The 17,296-nt window shown below is 39.4% G+C and overlaps 1 long non-coding RNA gene across 2 annotated transcripts in view; it reads left to right on the top strand.

Annotated features, from left to right (window-relative positions):
- The window catches only part of LOC112818520 (uncharacterized), a 38,892-nt gene extending 22,020 nt beyond the window's left edge, over positions 1–16,872 (top strand). Inside the window, exons 3-7 of one of the 2 annotated variants that reach the window (XR_012380143.1) lie at positions 1,965–2,045; positions 6,295–6,469; positions 11,247–11,384; positions 16,022–16,187; positions 16,509–16,872. This is a non-coding gene — a long non-coding RNA (uncharacterized lncRNA). The remainder of the gene's footprint in view (positions 1–1,964; positions 2,046–6,294; positions 6,470–11,246; positions 11,385–16,021; positions 16,188–16,508) is intronic. The other variant, XR_003206605.2, reaches the window with a different exon arrangement.
- The last annotated feature ends 424 nt before the right edge of the window (positions 16,873–17,296 follow it).

Raw genomic sequence — 17,296 nt, forward strand, 5'->3', positions numbered from 1 at the left:
GCCATTTATTTCTCCCAGGTACACATGGCATTTCTGAGTGTCTTGTTGCTTTCCTTTTTATGTGAGGACATGTTATTTTCTTTAAGCAATTTTGTACATAATTTATATTCTGCCTCTGGTGGTTCTAAATCTGAAGTTCTTAGGAATCTAAATCATTTTTCATTGTTTCTGCTGACTCCTCATGAAGCTTGGAAGTCAGCTTTCCCAGGCCCTCTGAGATGATGATCACCTGCTTTCCTAAACGAGCTTCCTAAATTTGGCTGCTATTGTCTCTTCACTTGTTCCTATAGGCTTCTGTCTTTGGGGGGAGGGCAGAGCGAGAAGGAGAGAGAGAATCTTAGGCGGGCTCCACGTGGAGCCTGACATAGGGCTCGATCTCAAGACACTGAAAACATGACCTGAGCCAAAATCAAGAGTCAGACACTTAACCTTAACTGACAGCCACCCAGGCGTCCCTAAATAGATATTTTTAAGACAGAAGTCTAGCTCAGCAGGGAGTCTATGTTTCTCCCTCTGCCCCTCTCCCTGCTCATGAGGGCACGCGCATGCACTTGCATGGGGTCTCTCGCTCTCAAATAAACTCTTTAAAAAAATTTTTTTAAATAAAAATATCCATTTATTGTCATACTTGTGATTTGGGGAAGGGATTGAAAATAAATGCAAGCATTCAATTTATAATGTTTAGTTGGACATTCTCCTTAAAACATCTCCTTCGTATTTAAGTTAAATTCTAAAGTTATTCTGTTCCATAGCCCTCACTCCTGAACACCCTTCCCAATTTACATGCCACTGTCCCATATAATTTAACTCTAGTGTTTTAATTCCCACAAATAAGATGTTATTATTGTATACACATAAGATTCGTTAGATTACCAGTTTCTTTGTTCACTAGACCTTCTTCTATTTTAGACCTTACTTCTGGAGACATTCTTCTCATTTCTTTAGAATAACAGTCTCACAGTGTGCTTTATGGACTGACAAGGGTTCCAAGACCCTCTTAGGAGGAGTCTAGAAGGTCAAAATACTTTCACAATAATACTAAGGTGTTATTTGTCTTATTCACTGCATTGACACATACCTTAATGGTGCAAAAGCAACGGTGGGTAAAAATGCTGGTACCTTAACACAAATCAAGGCAGTGGACCAAACTAAGCTAAGAATCATTTGTTCTTCTCTTTCACCCACTCTTAGCAAATTTTCTGAAATGCTAGTTCACTTAACAGTATGCTTGGTGAAGCAGAAAAGAACATATTAATTTTATTAAATCTTGGCCCTGTTTACACAATGTCTTTTTAATATTCTCTGTAACCAAATGGGAAGTACGAAAAACACTTCTGAATACCGAAATATGATGGTTGTCTCAAGGAAAACACTTGTGTGATTGAGTTGCAAGCTGACGTAACCAGTTTTTTCATGGAACACCATCTTTACTTAAAAGAATGACTGACAGGATGAACTATGGCTATTCAGACTTGGATAATTGGCATCATTTTCTTAAAATTGAATGAAGTAAGCCTGTTATTTCAAGGAAAACAAATGACAGAATTTGTTGCCAATGACAAAATTCAAGTTTTCAAGGAAAATTAGAATTTTAGAAAACTTGTATTTCGCACCATGGGCTTCACAGCTGTTCAGTACATGGACTTTCATAACAAGATCAATGATGATGTTAATGAATGTGACTTTTGTATCAATGTTAAGAAGACCTACATTACCAATGTTTTCCAAATCACCAGTTTTTGATGTTATAAGATCATACACAGGTAAAAGATCCATTTAAAGCTTAAGATAGGCAAATAAACTTTAATGTAACAAAATGTAAAAAATGTTTACTGATATTGCTTTCAAATTCCACATTGCAATTAACCATTAGGAAACTACTATTTGATGAGTTTTGCTACAGTACCAAGAATAATATCCACTGTTATCTGCAAAGGCTATTAAAATACTTCTCCCTTTTCCAGCTACACATCTGCAAGAGGACAGATTTTCTTCATACATTTCAACCAAAACAATATACAGCAACAGAATGAATGCAGAAGCAGGTATGAGGATCTAGCAGTCTTCTATTTACCCAGGCAATAGATTGTCAGAAATGTAAAACAATTTCTCACTAATGTTTTTGTGTGTGAAAATAAGTTATTTTTCCTTAAAATACGTCATTTATGCTAACATCAATTTTTTCTTTTTTAAGAGAGGGAGTGGGGAGGGGCAGAGGGAGAGGGAGAGAATCTTAAGCATCTACACCCAGCAGGGAGCTCAACATGGAGATCCATCTCACAACCCTGAGAACATGATCTGAGACAAAATCAAGAGTCAGATCTTTAGGGGAACCTGGGTGGCTCAGTTGTTAAGCGTCTGCCTTCGGCTCAGGTCATGGTCCCAGGGTCCTGGGATCGAGCCCCACATCGGGCTCTCTGCTCAGCGGGAAGCCTGCTTATCCCTCTCCCACTCCCCCTGCTTGTGTTTCCTCTCTCTCTGTGTCTCTCTCTGTCAAATAAATAAAATCTTAAAAAAAAAAGAGAGAGATCTTTAACTGACAGAGTTACCTAGGTACCCTAAATGGGTTTGTTTTTTTAATAAATTAATAAATAAATTTAATAAATTAATAAAAAATTTTAAACTTCAGGTTTAACTTATATGGTAAATACTAATAGATATAACCCATATATACAAAAGCCCTTTGGGGTCCTCAATAATTTTTAAGAATGCAAAGGAATTTTGAGGCCAAAATGTTTGCTTAAGGAGTTCATTTATTAGGGCCTGTTGGTGATAAACTCTCACATTTTCCATCTCTTTGTCTTTCTATGCTGCATTCTAGGTAATTTCTTTCAATCCATATATCAATGATTCTCTCAATTGTGCTTAATTTGCCATTTAACCAACTCATTAATTTTTCAGTATCAACTGAACAATTATATTTTCCCATTTTGAAATTTGTATTGGTCTCTTTTCAAATCTTCCTGTTTATTTTGGATAGTTCCTTACTGCTTTCTCATTTCTATGAGATACCAGGTTATTTCTTTAAACATTTCATATATAATCATTTGATATTTTACATTCTGATAATTCTGAAACCTGAATTTATTAGGGCTCTAAATCCTTTGCTTATTGTTTCTACTGACTCTTCTCATGATGAGACAGAGGCTTTTTCTTCTGTCATTTTGGTGATCTTTGATTGTGAGTTTATCTTTGGTAGATATTAATCTATAGGAATCCTGAGGGCCAATGGAGGTTGCCTTCCTCCAGAGCAGGTTTTCCCTTTCTTCTGCTGGAGGCCAGGGAGCACTAGACCTGGAGCTTCCTTATCTCCCTTCCAGGGTCTGAACCTAAAAAAGAAGTCTCATGTTCTATTCAGTCACCTTCCATTGGGCACAAAGCTCAGTCTCCTGATTGCATTTGCTTACAGCTCACTGCATCTGCTACTCAAATTTCAACAAAGTATTCTTTTTTTTTTTACACTGTTAGATATTTCCCTCATTTCCTACAAACAGCACTGCATTTGAAATCACGATGTTACTCAAGCACATGTATATCATAATGTAATCAAAACACAACTTTATTTCTGCCTCCCACTGTTCCATTAGGCTTTATTTAGCAGGGATAATGTTTCCCTATGCTTGAAAGAAAAACAGTCTTGATTCAGAAACTAGGATGTCCAATTCTGTATAATAATTATAACTCTGGGCTTGATTTAGCAGTAAATCTCCTCCTCTCCCAGCTCGCTTCTGCTTCAAGTTGAAAGCCTACAATGAGAGAGGCTGATTGGCTTCTTCCCTAATTCACTGCTTTGTGCTTCTCTTCTCTTTCTTCCTCTTCCCTCTCCCAAGCTGATGTTTTGATGTCATCAGGGTCAAATTAGGAGGATGACAGAGACATGGGACAAACGTTCATACTTGAACTGATATCCTCATGAGCTGAGGGTTAATGAGCTCTGCAGAGCTTACTATCAGTGGATATCTTTCTCTCATAATGTCTAGCCCCAAATGGGTGCTTTTATAACCTGAGTGGTCATTCACAATTCCCCCTTAGTCTTTGTACACCAGTGGTATATAACCAGCCTCTATCTCCCAATATCTTCTCATCCATTGCACATGGCAGGCTCTAACAGAAACCACACTGGCTTTTTCACCCAAGTGCCCACGTCTAGTCTCTGAAACAATGAGACAGCTTTTGCCAAAAAAAAAAAAAAAAAAAAAAAAAAAAAACCCCACAAAACAAAAAACAAAAAACAAAAAAAACCTCAAACAAAAAACGAAAAACAAAACAAAACAAAAAACCCTCCCAAAGTCTGCCACAGGGTGGTTGGTTAGCCCTTCTCTTGCCCTCTAGATTTCTGACACCAGACTCGGACTCCACATAACAAAGCTTTCTAGATGGTGTCATGGAAGTTCTCACTGGACCTGAGATGAAGAAGGATCTCCCTCTGTGTGGGGGGAAACTGTGGGATTTATCACATGGTTTTCTCCAAAGATATCCTCCTCACTAACCCTTTCTTCTCCCATGCAATGACCCTTTTCATGTCCTTGAGCTACTACCTCATCGATGTGGTTCTCACAGTGTTCTCTCTCTTTGGTATCTATCATATTGGTGCTTCAATCAAAACTCAGGGACTCTCTCTCTCTCTCTCTCTCTCTCTAAAATAAATAAACAAATCTTGTGCCTGGGTGGCTTAGTCACTTGAGGGACCCACTCCTGGTTTCGGCTCAGGTCATGATCTCAGGGTTGTGGTATCGAGCCCCACCTCAGGGTCCATGCTCAGTGTGGAGTCTGCTTCTCTCCCTGGCCCTCTGGCCCTCCCCCCTCCCTCTACCTTCCCGCCCCCGCTCACGTGCATGCTCTCTCTCTCTCAAATAAATAAATCTTTAAAAAAAAAAAAAACTCAGGGGGAAGAATTTTGGTCCAACATTCTGTTACTCAACAATAAGTATGTTTTGTCCAGGAACTAGCTGAGTATTTAGTTCACCAAACTGGAGGAAGCAGAAGCATGTTCTAATAAACTTAATTAACTCATTCAGATTTTGTAAATGTATGATAAAAAACTTAAAAATAAGACTGCAGTATTTAGTCATACACTGAAGGTCCTGAGCCATGAAGAATACTGTAGACACGTCCACAAATCAATGTCATTTCTGGAAAACAATGATCAAGTATACTATAGTAAAGGACCTGCCTTCTTCATTATGAAATGTGCTCCATGTACCCAGTTACATGACTATGTCTCAACCCGCTTTTACCTCATTTGGATGCACATGAGGCCGTTTATTCCTCCAGATACACATTGCATAATTATTTTCTGCTCTAGTAAATGAATAGCTTAATTAGCTCTTTAATTTTATTTTAAGAGCCGAAAAATATAAGTAATAGCACATTCTTTTTTTAAAAAAATGTTCTAAATCATCACACTTTGTGACTAGTTCTTAAATATGTGAACTGTACAAAAAGAACAGAAAAAAGACAGAAAAAAACCTTTACTAAAAAGCTATTTTTGACAATTAAGAGGATTTCTCTTGTTTACATTAGAGGAGAAATAGTACAAAAGTAACTGAACACATGCCAGAATAATTAGCAGCTCTTGCTCATTTAAATTATGTGCACATTGCCATTTTAATGCATTTTTTAAACACCCACTTGCAATTCTATTTTATTCTCAGAAGAAAATTAATGACTTTCCACTGGGTATGACTAGTAAAACCAAATTTGTTTCCTGTTTTCTTGGAAAACATATATCTTCCTGGCTTTATAGACCCACTTTTAATAATAATTAAAAAATAATAATAATAATAATTGTACTTTGGAAGTATACAGTACTTCCGCATGAAAACCAGAGACATTTTTTATGTATGATAATGCCTCTATAGAAATATCAGGTTGTTTCTTCATAATCACTATATAACATGTTGATTCTAAGGATAATCTAATATTAATAATAAAAGGATTAGGACTGTGGTTTTTTTTTTCAGGAAAATACTTCAGTAGCTCCCTAAAAACAAATTCAGGTCATGAATTTTACATATTTTCTTCTAAATTTAAGGTCCCTGATGATTAGTCACAAAGTAGTGATTAGCAAGAAGAGCATGCATAAGCATGCTTCATGTCCTAGGAGATAAAAACAGGGAACAAAAAGAGAGGAGAGAGCCACTTTCTCCTTTTGAAGACGTAAATGCAGAAAAGTTGGTCATAAGGACACCAGACCCACTGATCTGAAACGTATGATTCGGACCAACAAAAGCCTTGTCATTAAATGTTACAACATATATAGCTCCACTAAATATCATGATATGCCTCACTCAGACTTCATAATACGCGGAAAACCTGGACACAACCTGCCTGCCCACTGTTATGCTGTGCCCAGTCTACTACGGGCCCCAACCAGATGCCATGTGAAACCACAAAAGCAAAAGCATCTTTGACACAGCCTGAGCCCTCCGGAGGCTCCCAGTCTATGGAGAGATACGCTGGTGCATAGGTAAGTATTATATCAAGTAAAGAGTTAGAGATTCTCTAAGACAGAATCAGATGGAGTGCTGAGGAAATTCACAGAAGGGAGCTATTACTTCTGCATGGAGGGACTGGGGAAGGCAGCTCAGCCCTCAACCGTATGGCCAAATAAAGCCATGAAAGAGTACAGTACCCTTTCAGGCTAAAGTGAGCATTTGTCACACGCAATCACTGGAGAGGAATGGAGTCCCACGTCACTCAGACCTATGTTTGCATAAGCTATACAAAAGTTAAATAAGGGTATACCTATCAGAGAATTGTCCACAAACCAAAGACAATGGGGCAAGGTCAGAAAAAAAATGATCAGGTGATCCAAGAAGACAAAAAGGGGGTTTCTGGTTGAGTAATTAACCTGACGTGATATTTTTACATTGGGCCTCTTTAATTCTAGATCCAAGTCTGAAATAGGATGTTTTAGAAGCTGTGATCTGGTCACACAGCGTTAGGGAGCTGTCACGTGAGGGAGGAGCATCCATGTCATGTGACATGTCCATGGCCGTTCAGATGCTAAGAAAGGATGAGCACACAGGTTGAGCCCAAGTGGGTGGGGAAGGCTATGCTGTTAGCTCAAGAAGACCAGAGTTTTCCACCTTCCATTAGAATATTCACTTCTGGGGGCGCCTGGGTGGCTCAATCAGTTGGGCATCTGACTCTTGATTTCGGCTCAGGTCATGATCTCAGGGTCATGAAATGGAGCTCTGAGTCGGGCTCAGTGCTGGGCGTGGAGCCTGCTTAAAGATTCTCTCTCTCTCTGAACCCCCCCACCCACCAAAAAAAGAATATGCACTTCCGTCTTTGCTTTGAAAGAAGAAAGACTAATTATAATAGTGCCATCTTTATTTTTGGAGGCTTATTCCCTTCATTTGATGATCTACAATCAAGCTACAATTGTGGAGACCAGATACATCACCAAAGGGTCCTTGAAATTATGCACTCATCATTTCCAAGATATGTGTGCAGCAATAACATTCATATTAATTTTATCATATTTTTGACAACAAAATAACATGTATAAGATATAGTCTTTAAGACTAATAATTTTTGCAAAAGCACATAAAGATCTGATTATATATTTTAACATTGCTCTTCTAGCACATGTAGCAACTAGTTCATGAGCTGATTTAACTTGACATGTGAAAATTAATCAACATCCTATCTTTGATCCATGCATGTAATTTCATCGATTTCAGTGGAATCAATCTTCAAGGGGCAGGGATAGAATCACTCCATAATTATCTCTACCAATCCAGTTGCTATATTTATTACAAAAGCCACTTCACCTTCCATACCGACTTTTGGAAATTCAAAAGCACATACATTACATTCTATTGAATTTGTTCCAGAGTATGAAATCCATCATGAAATTTGCAATGTAAAATTACCAGAACAAGAATGTATCTGAACTGATGAGAGTGAACACTTCTGAATATTTCAGAGGGAGATACAAGTTTACGTTTACTTCTTTAATATATAACCTAGGGTTGAGGGAAAGACCCTCTGTGGGTCTCTTATTAACATTCAGCAATAATACCGATAATCCTTATGTTTCTGTCCCATCCTTCAAAATGCTGGGTTTTACCTTTTACAAATCTCTCCCTAATTCCTTTCCAAAATTCCTCTATGACTTGCCTCAGCTCTACCCTCCAGCCATAGTCCAACAATATAATATAGAACTTAATTAGATACTTAACATTGAAAAATGCCCCTCGTGCTTCTGAAACTAGAGGAATAGGTAATGAAACAACCAGTACTGAGAACATTAAGCCAGTTCACGGAGCTCTTTTCTAATAAGGCATCAGTTAAAATTACTCAAGCCCACAACAAATAAATTGAGCAAGAAAGATGTCACAGAATCTTTTTTCATTATTTTTCTTCAGAAAAGAACTACAAAGTCAGGTATTCTTTTTTTTTTTTAATTGAAGTAAGGAGTTTCTTTTTTTTTTTTTTTTTTGGATGTTCACATGAAAAAGAGTCCAGAACTATGCCCAGGGGAATCAGAAACATTTTATGTTTGCTTTGCTACTGAAACCCACAGAATTTATCTGCAAAGAAGATGTCTATTTTTGGCATCAATTCTTACTAAACAAATGACATCATGAATATAATCTTCAGGAGCCAAAAGACTCTAAGATCGGCTCATATCACCCAATTTTTTTCTATTAAAAGCACTGACTTCTTCTAAACAAATTAAGTCACAAGGGATCATGGATTTAAATGTAAAACATAAAGCTATAAAGCTTTTAGAAACCAAAAAATAAGAGAAAAACTCCAGGTCTCAGGATAGGCAAAAAGTTCTTAGACTAGACACAAAAAGCATAATTCATCAAAGGAAAACTCAATAAATTGGACTTCATCAGATTGAGGACTTTTGTCTTATAAAAGACCATGTGAAGAGGATAAAAGGCAAGCTATAAATGGGAAAAAGTACTCGCAAACCACATGCCCAACAAAAGACTAAGATCTAAACACTATAAAGAATATTCCAAATTCAACAGTTAAAAAAAGGTAACAATCCATTAGAAAATGGGCAAAAGATATGAACAGATATTTGAATGAAAAGGCTGGACAGGTGGCAAATGAGCACATGAATAGGTGTTCAACATCATTAGCCATCAGGGAAAGATAAATGAAAACCAACAACAATGAGGTATCACCATGCACTAGTGGAATGGCTAAAATGAAAAACACTGGCAACATCACACGCTGGTGCGGATGCAGAAAAAATGAATTGCTCCTACATTACTGGTAAGAAGGCAAAACAGCAGTCCCTGTGGAAGAAATTTTCGCAGCGTGGGGGGCTAACTGACGGCCCCCAGAAGGTGTTCTTGGCCGAATCCTCAGAACCTTTGAAAACATTACCTTATACGACAAAAGAGATTTTGCAGATGTGATTAGACCAAAATCTTGACATGAGATTATCCTGGATTATCTAGTGGGTGTAATAACATCACGAGGGTTCTTGGAAGATGAAGACAGGTGTCGGAGAGAAGAGAAGATGCTCCAAACCTGGCTTTAAACATGGAGGAGCTGGTGGAGGCGAGAAATAGATTCTCCTCTGGAAAACCCAGGAGGAATCCCCCCTGCCGATTGCATAAGACTCATTTCAGACTTCTGAATAAATGTGTGTTGTTTTAGGCCACTAATTTTGTGGCAGCAATAGAAAATTAATACAGGCCGTTTCTTGTAAAATTAAACATACCACTATCATATGCCATCATAATTGTCTCTTGGATGTTTATGCCAAAGAAATGGGAAACTTAGAGTCACACCACAGCCTGTCAGGAAAGAGTCATAGCAGCCCAATTTTAATAGTCACTAACCAAGGCAGCCCAGATGTCCTTCGACAGGTGGATTCAACAGCGGTAGTACATTCATAGTACAGCGCATGACTCAGCAGTACAAAGGGATGAATCACTGATACATGAAACGATTTGGAGGCATCTCAAGCGAATTATGCTGGGTAAAAAATCCAAACGCAGAAGGCTACAGACTGTGTGATTCCATTTGTCATTCTTGAAATGACAAAATTATGGAAATGGGAAACAGATGAGGGACGGAAGGTGTGGCAGGAGGGAGAAAGAAAGATGTGCTTATAAAAGGGAAACATGGGGATCCTCGTGATGAAAGGGTTCAGGGTCTTGATTGTAGTGGTAGATACACAAACCTACACATGTGATAAAACTGTATAGAACCAAACACACACACACACACACACACACACACACACACACAGATGAGTACAAAAAAATGGGGACAATGTGAATAAGAAAGGTGGATTATTACTAATGCCAATATCTAGGTTGTGATATTGTACTATAGTTTTGCAAGATGCTACCATTGGGGGAAAGTGAGTAAATGGTACATGAGATTTCTCTGCATTCTTTCTTTAAAAAATATATTTTATTTATTTATTTATTTATTTATTTATTTATTTATTTATTTGAGAGAGCGAGAGCATGTGCCCATTGTAGGGGGTGGGGGGAGGGATGCAGAGGGAGAAGCAGACTCTCTGCTGAGCAGGAAGCCCAACGCAGGCTCCATCACAGGACCCTGGGATCATGACCTGAGCCCAAGGCAGATGCTCAAACAACTGAGCCACCCAGGGGCACCTCTCTGCATTATTTCTTGCAACTGCATGTGAACCTACCATTATCTCAATAAATTTTCTTTTTTTAAAAGGTTTTATTTATTTATTTGTCAGAGAGAGAGAGAGAGAGAGCACAAGCAGGGGGAGTGGCAGGCAGAGGGAGAAGCAGGCTCCCTGATGAACAAGGAGCCTGATGCGGGGCTCGATCCCAGGACCCCAGGATCATGACTTAAGCCGAAGGCAGAACGCTTAACCGACTGAGCTACCCAGGGGTCCCTCAATAAATTTTCAATTAAAAAGGCATGTATTACTATCAGCATACTAAAATAATGTCTTCCTCTTTAACAAGCATTTTATGTCCCTCATACAAACAAATACTATTAGCATTTTAGTAGAACTACTCTTGTAACTATTACAGATAGTTACATATTGGTATATAAATTTTTTAGTCATAGAGGAAAACTACCCTTAAGTCAGATGATTCAATACTCTATCTGCTTTTTATTTTTGCCATATATACATTTCTGCAATGCCCTACTCTACTAAACCCTTCATATCGACTACCACAAGTAGAATGGTGGTTAAAGCCTCAGGCTCTAAAATACGATTATCAGGGTCAAGCCTAAGTTTCACTATTTATGATTTATGTGTGCTTAAGTTCTCCATGACTTAGGTTCCTCCACTGAGAAATGGAGTGAAGACTAATAGCTACCTAAAAGGGTCATCGTGACAATTAAATGAGTTCATATGTGCATATAAAGACTGGACACAGAATCTTATACAGAGAAAACACTCAGTATTACTTATTATTCTGGTCTGTATCATTATTCCTGCTATTTTATCACTATCAGGGTATAGGGGTATATAGGTGTGTGTGTGTGTGTGTGTATATATATATATATATATACACACTATGCACACAGATAGGATCCACAAACCTAAGGGAAGAAACTGTAGAGTGAAGGCCATGCTGAGACAAGTGAGCATCCATCTTTGTGATGACATGAGTGGGACCCCTTGCTGCCAGCTAAATGACTTATTCCTAGAAATCTCATTATGCTTTATACTAAAAAGCCACTTTGCTCTCTCCCTTTCTCTTTTGATGCCCATGCCCCCACAGTTGTATGACACAAACTAATCTCTTAGATTAAATTTAATTCAGGGTACCTGTGAACAGTAACAGATTATGTTTCCATGTTTTCTTTGTAGCTTGATTTTTTGGAACTTAGAAGAGATGGTTTAGGTTTGTAATAATGGAAAAGGCAAAAAGTTGTAACTTTAAAAAACTGTGGTAAAAAAATATGTGACATAAAATTTACCATTTTATTCAGCTTTAGGTGTACAGGTAAGTAGTGTTAACCATATTCACACTTTTATGCAACAGATGTCCAGAACTCTTCATCTTGCAAAACGAAAACTCTATGCCCATTAAAAGAACAATTCCCTGTTTCCCTCCCCCCAGGCCCTGGCAACAACTATTCTACTTTCTGTTTCTATGAGTTTGACTACCTTAGACACATCATAATTGAAATCACAAAGTATTTGTCTTTTTGTGACTGGTTTATTTCACTTAGCATAATGTCCTCAAGCTTTATCCATGTCGTTCCTTTCTTTTTAAGGCTGAATAATGTTCCATTATATATATATACACACACTAAATTTTCTTTATCCATTCATCCACTGATGAACATTTAGATTGCTTCTACTCTTGGCTATCATGCACAATGCTGCTATGAACATGGGCATGCAAACACACTATCCCTTTGAGATCCTGCCTTAAATTCTTTTTTTTTCTGCTTTAAATTCTTTTGGATATATACCTAAAAGTGAGATTGCTGAATCATGTGATAGTTCTAAATTAAATTTTTTGATGAAGTTTTATACTGTCTTCCATAGTGGTTGCACCATTTTATAATCTCACCAATAGTGCACATGGTTGTCAACACTTACTATTTTCTGGTTTTTCAAGAGTAGCCATACTAATGGGTATGAGGTGATATCTCATTGTGGTATTTGTATTTCTCCTATGATGAGTGAGGTATAGCATCTTTCATGCTTGTTGGCCATCTATCTCTATGTCATCTTTGGAGATATGTCTATTCAAGTACTTTGCCTATTTTTCAATTGGGTTAGTTTTTGTTGTTTAATATTCTAGATATTAAAAGAATGCAATATTATGAGTCAATAAATATTATAATTGACTATGTCAGCAGCTTGAATGGCTCTTACGTTCAGCAACGTTTGGGGCAGGGTCTTAATGCTTTCTTTGTTTCTCCCTCTAGAACCTTATCAGTGCTTTATACCCAGGACCCACCTTATGTTCTTTGTCAATGGCTTCTCTCTCCTCCCTATGGACAAAGCCAGAAACTCCACTCTATTCCTTATCTCCTATTTCCAATGGGTTTCCAAATACTACCCATTTTATCCATGACTAGATAACCCTATAGGAATATTAAGTACCTTCTTAGGATGAGAATGAAGCAAAGTCATCTCCAATAGCATGAAAACAAAATTTGAGGGCAGCTAGGTGGCTCAGTCGGTTAAGCATCTGCCTTCGGCTCATGTCATGATCTCAGGGTCCTGAGATGGAGTCCCACATCCCATCAGCTCCATGCTCATCAGGGAGTCTGCTTCTCCCTCTCCCTCTGCCCTTCCCCCACAACCATTCATGCGTGTGTGTGTGTGTGCACGCGCGTGCGTGTGTTCTCTCTCCCTCTCTCTAATAAATAAAATCTTTAAAAAAAAACAAAATTTGAAAGAAGTGTATATTTGATGTTTCTATAAAAATATCAAAATATTGTTATAGGCAAAATCAGAAGTTTATTGGATTTTGTTATGTTTATTTTACAATTCAGTGTTTTTATTTTAAACAACATATGAGTGCTAGGGAGGATGCCATTAGCTTGTCAGTGCTTAGGGTCTTTACATTTCTTAATCCAACCTAATTTTACCTTAAAGTCATGTCTTTGCTATCCAACTGCCACTGCTCAGGTTCTGGCCCTGCGTTATAGCTTATATGACCTGCTCCTTTTAAACTGGAGCCCTTGCCTCTCCTTAGAATCAGGTTTCTGCTGCCCAGATTACTTTTCTCTAAGACATATCATCATTCCCCAGCTGGAAATGGCTTCCCACCACCTGTGGCCAAGCCTAGATTCCCTAGCATAAATTTTAAGGCTCTCTGACATCTGAGCCCAAAGTACCTTGTGAGTTTTGTCTTCTATTATGTCCTTTCATGTCCCTTGCCAGGCTAGACAACCTGCCCTCTGCCTTCTCCTACACAGATCACCTTCAAAAGCCCCCCTTTACTCATGCTATTCCCTGGGACTGAAATTCCTGTCCACCTCTGCCACACATACCACCCCCAACCACCACCATTTTTCACCCAAACAATGATCCATTGTTTAGATCAACAAAAAGTTCGTGGGCTGAACTCATGGACTGTGGTGCTCAGGCAGCCATGACAACCATCAACTGTGACCCAACCCTGCCCGTGACACTCAAACACACAAGAGCAAAAAGGTTATTGGTTCTTTTCCCAATCCACCTCCTATTTTCATGATATGCGTACCTTGATTCATCCACATCTGCCTCACAGAACAACCCCATCCAAGTTGCTGGCTAGTGCTCAAAAGGGAATAGGGCAATACTGATAACTTTGCCACTCCCAGCTGGCCTTTGACCCTTGGGGTCCAATCGGAGCTCTCTTGACTTTGTGTCTCCTGGTTTCAGCTTTCTGAGTCATGATCAGAATTTGGGCACTTCTTCCACAACTTCTGGCAAGTCACTAGACTTTCTAGTATTATCACCATTCCTGGTGCCAAATAAGTGCACTTGTAAATTAAAGATCTATCCTCAGCATCCAGCTGCCATATTTCTGGTGTCTAACGTAGCTTCAGCCACGAACAGTGAGGATGACACAGTGTAAATGTGCCACATCCAAATATCTCAGTATGCACTATGATGTCATTAGCATCCACCTTGTGCGCTGATGGAATTCGCTTCCTTACACTCTAGGTTTGAATCCTCCTGCTATGTGAAGCAGTTTTATAGTCATCATGGTTAGATCACTATCATGTACAAATCTTTCTCTTTTAGGTTTCCAGGACCCAATGGCAATGTGGCAGAGGCCAGGTGGGGCAGGGTCCTCCAGACCACCAAGCAAGTCTTGGGACACCAACTGGGTGTCCATGAATTCAACTCAATTCTGACACTACCTACCCCTAGATAGCACCAGATTCTACAGGTTGGGGGCACAGTCCCACAAGATGCCCCTCCCCCAACTTCACACACCAGTAGCAAGCCCAGGTGGTTACCTGGTTTCTGACCAACCCGCTACAGATTGGGGGTTCCCACAACCCCCTCCTTCTTTTTCAGACTCAAGTCACAAGTCCAGGTTGTTACTGTACTTCCGACCAACTGGCTATAAATCTGAGGTTCCTGAGACCCTTCCTTAAGTTTGATTAATTTTCTAGAGCAGCTCACAGAACTCAGGAAACGTGTTTTCTCACTAGCTTACCAATTTACTATAAAAGGATAACACTCAGGAACAGCCAGATAGAAGAGTACAAGGTATGGGGGAAAGGCACAGAGTTTCCATGCCCTCTCCCAGGCATGCCACTCTCCCCAAGTCTCCCCAAGTTTCTCCATCTGGAAGCTCTCTGAATTCTGTCCTTCTGGGTTTTTATGGAGGCTTTGTTACATAGTCTGATTGATAGAACTCAATCTCCAGCCACTCTCCCTTCCCCAGAGGTCAGGAGGGATAGGAAGTTCCAACCCTCCCATCACAGAGTTAGCTGCCCTGGCAACCCCATCCTTAGAAGCTTTCTAAAAGTCGCCTCACTTGCACAACAAAAGACAACTTTATTGCCCTCATCACCTAGGAAATTCTGAGGGTTCTAGGAATTCTGTGCCAAAACAGGGCCAAGACCAAATAAACTATATTTATTATTATAAACCACAATGTCACATCTTCCAACTGCTGAGAATTCAATATTATCTCTACCTTGTAACTAGACAAACTGAGTCCTGGAAATCAGGATAATTTTCTCCTGTACCAAAAGTCAGAGTCAAAGTTTCCTTCCTTTCAGATAGAATGTTGCTCAAAAGTCATTATCTGGGAAGGTGGGCAACAAGGAAGGCCAAATCCCTGAATAGACTGGAGAATACAGGATGGTGAGCCAGCTGCAGGTGTTGGGAGTACACTTCTCCCCACTTAACCTTGACCCCTGTGTCATTTCTTCTTACTTTCACCAGATAGGTGCTTACATTGTCAGCCCCATCCACAGAGAAAAAAGAAGTTAGACTAGGCCCCAAAGAATTCAGTCTGCAAGCTCATTAGCCAAGCCCCCGCTTTGGGCGATGGTCTAAAAACCAGCAGCCTGGTGAGACATGTAGCTCTGTTCGGCCTCGAACAGCAAGTGCTTTTGGTCACAGTAACAGGCTCTCCAAGGAAAAAGAAGGAATCCACTGCTGACGACACTCAGTCCTCTCAGGGTTGCTGACATCCCACAAAACAACTGGACCCCAGCCTCCATGACACCTGGACGTGCAAAGAGAAGGACTGAGCGAACTATAGAGCTGCTGCATCTTTTAAATGAATGTAAGTTTTCAGAGGCTACAAGGGAGCCTAGTGAAAGAATTAATATGGCCCTTTTTAGAGCCAGTGACTGTGTCCAAAAAAAGATATGCGCTAACATTTAGTCAATATATTCCTCACCATTGACTATTTTCCCTGTCCATTCTAAGACACTCATTATCAGATAGCTTCACCCCAATGCTATCTTTTCACAGTCTGTTGCAGTTACACTGAAATGACATCAGCTCTTGTCCATTCTCACGATCAGATAAATGGGTGTAAAAGCCATTCTCTGTATATAGAAAGCTTTCATTATAATGTACTTTTGCCGGCATTTTTTTTAAGGGGGAGAGGAAGCTGACGGCATTCATACACTAAATCAGAGCCTTGAGTACAGCAGGAGAGGAGACGCCAAAACTCTGGCTCGGCTTGCATCACAACACTGACATCTGTTGGCTGCAAGCGCGCTGGATCCTCTGCAGCTGCGGGACCGCTCCTACGAAACTGAATCTCTTAACGGCCCTGGGCCATTTAAGATATGTGATGTCCTTCACTCCTAATAGATTGCAAACTTGTGTTCAGAGTTTCTTATGTTAGCCTTCAACTCTCTCACGAAACAAGACTTTATGCCATTTTAATTCTTTTCTAAAACAAATCAAACATTTGTGTATGCAACATCCACATCCATCCAAACAAGCTGCATAAATGAGAACTGTCATTTTACTGATACAATTTTGAAATGTACTTTATGAGGGAGATCACACAAAACACGCTTATTGACATATCAGCCCATCCCCCATACAAAGGCTTCCTACTATTCAGCCTGCTAACTAGTCTCTCCTCCTTCCTTGACCTCACCCTCCTCTGTGTTCTTCACTTCTCCAGGATCCCACACTCGCCTTTTCTTCCTCTGCCTATGAGGACCCACAAAGACTCCCTCTCCAGGCCTCCAGAGGCCTTTTAATGCACAGTGTCTATGGGACTGTATCTAAGCACATGGTTTAATATCCCATAGAATAAAGAACACCCTGACCTTTCCTCTCCTTTATCCCCTAAGTTTTCAAAGACTTAGAATAAAAGGGATTACCTCCAAAGCCCCTTATTTAATGCTGTGTTATCAATATTAATCAACA

The sequence above is a fragment of the Callorhinus ursinus genome, unplaced genomic scaffold (assembly GCF_003265705.2).
Source record: "Callorhinus ursinus isolate GAN/ISIS: 27379988/994484 unplaced genomic scaffold, GSC_fseal_2.0 scaffold12, whole genome shotgun sequence".
Taxonomy (NCBI): Eukaryota; Metazoa; Chordata; class Mammalia; order Carnivora; family Otariidae; genus Callorhinus; species Callorhinus ursinus.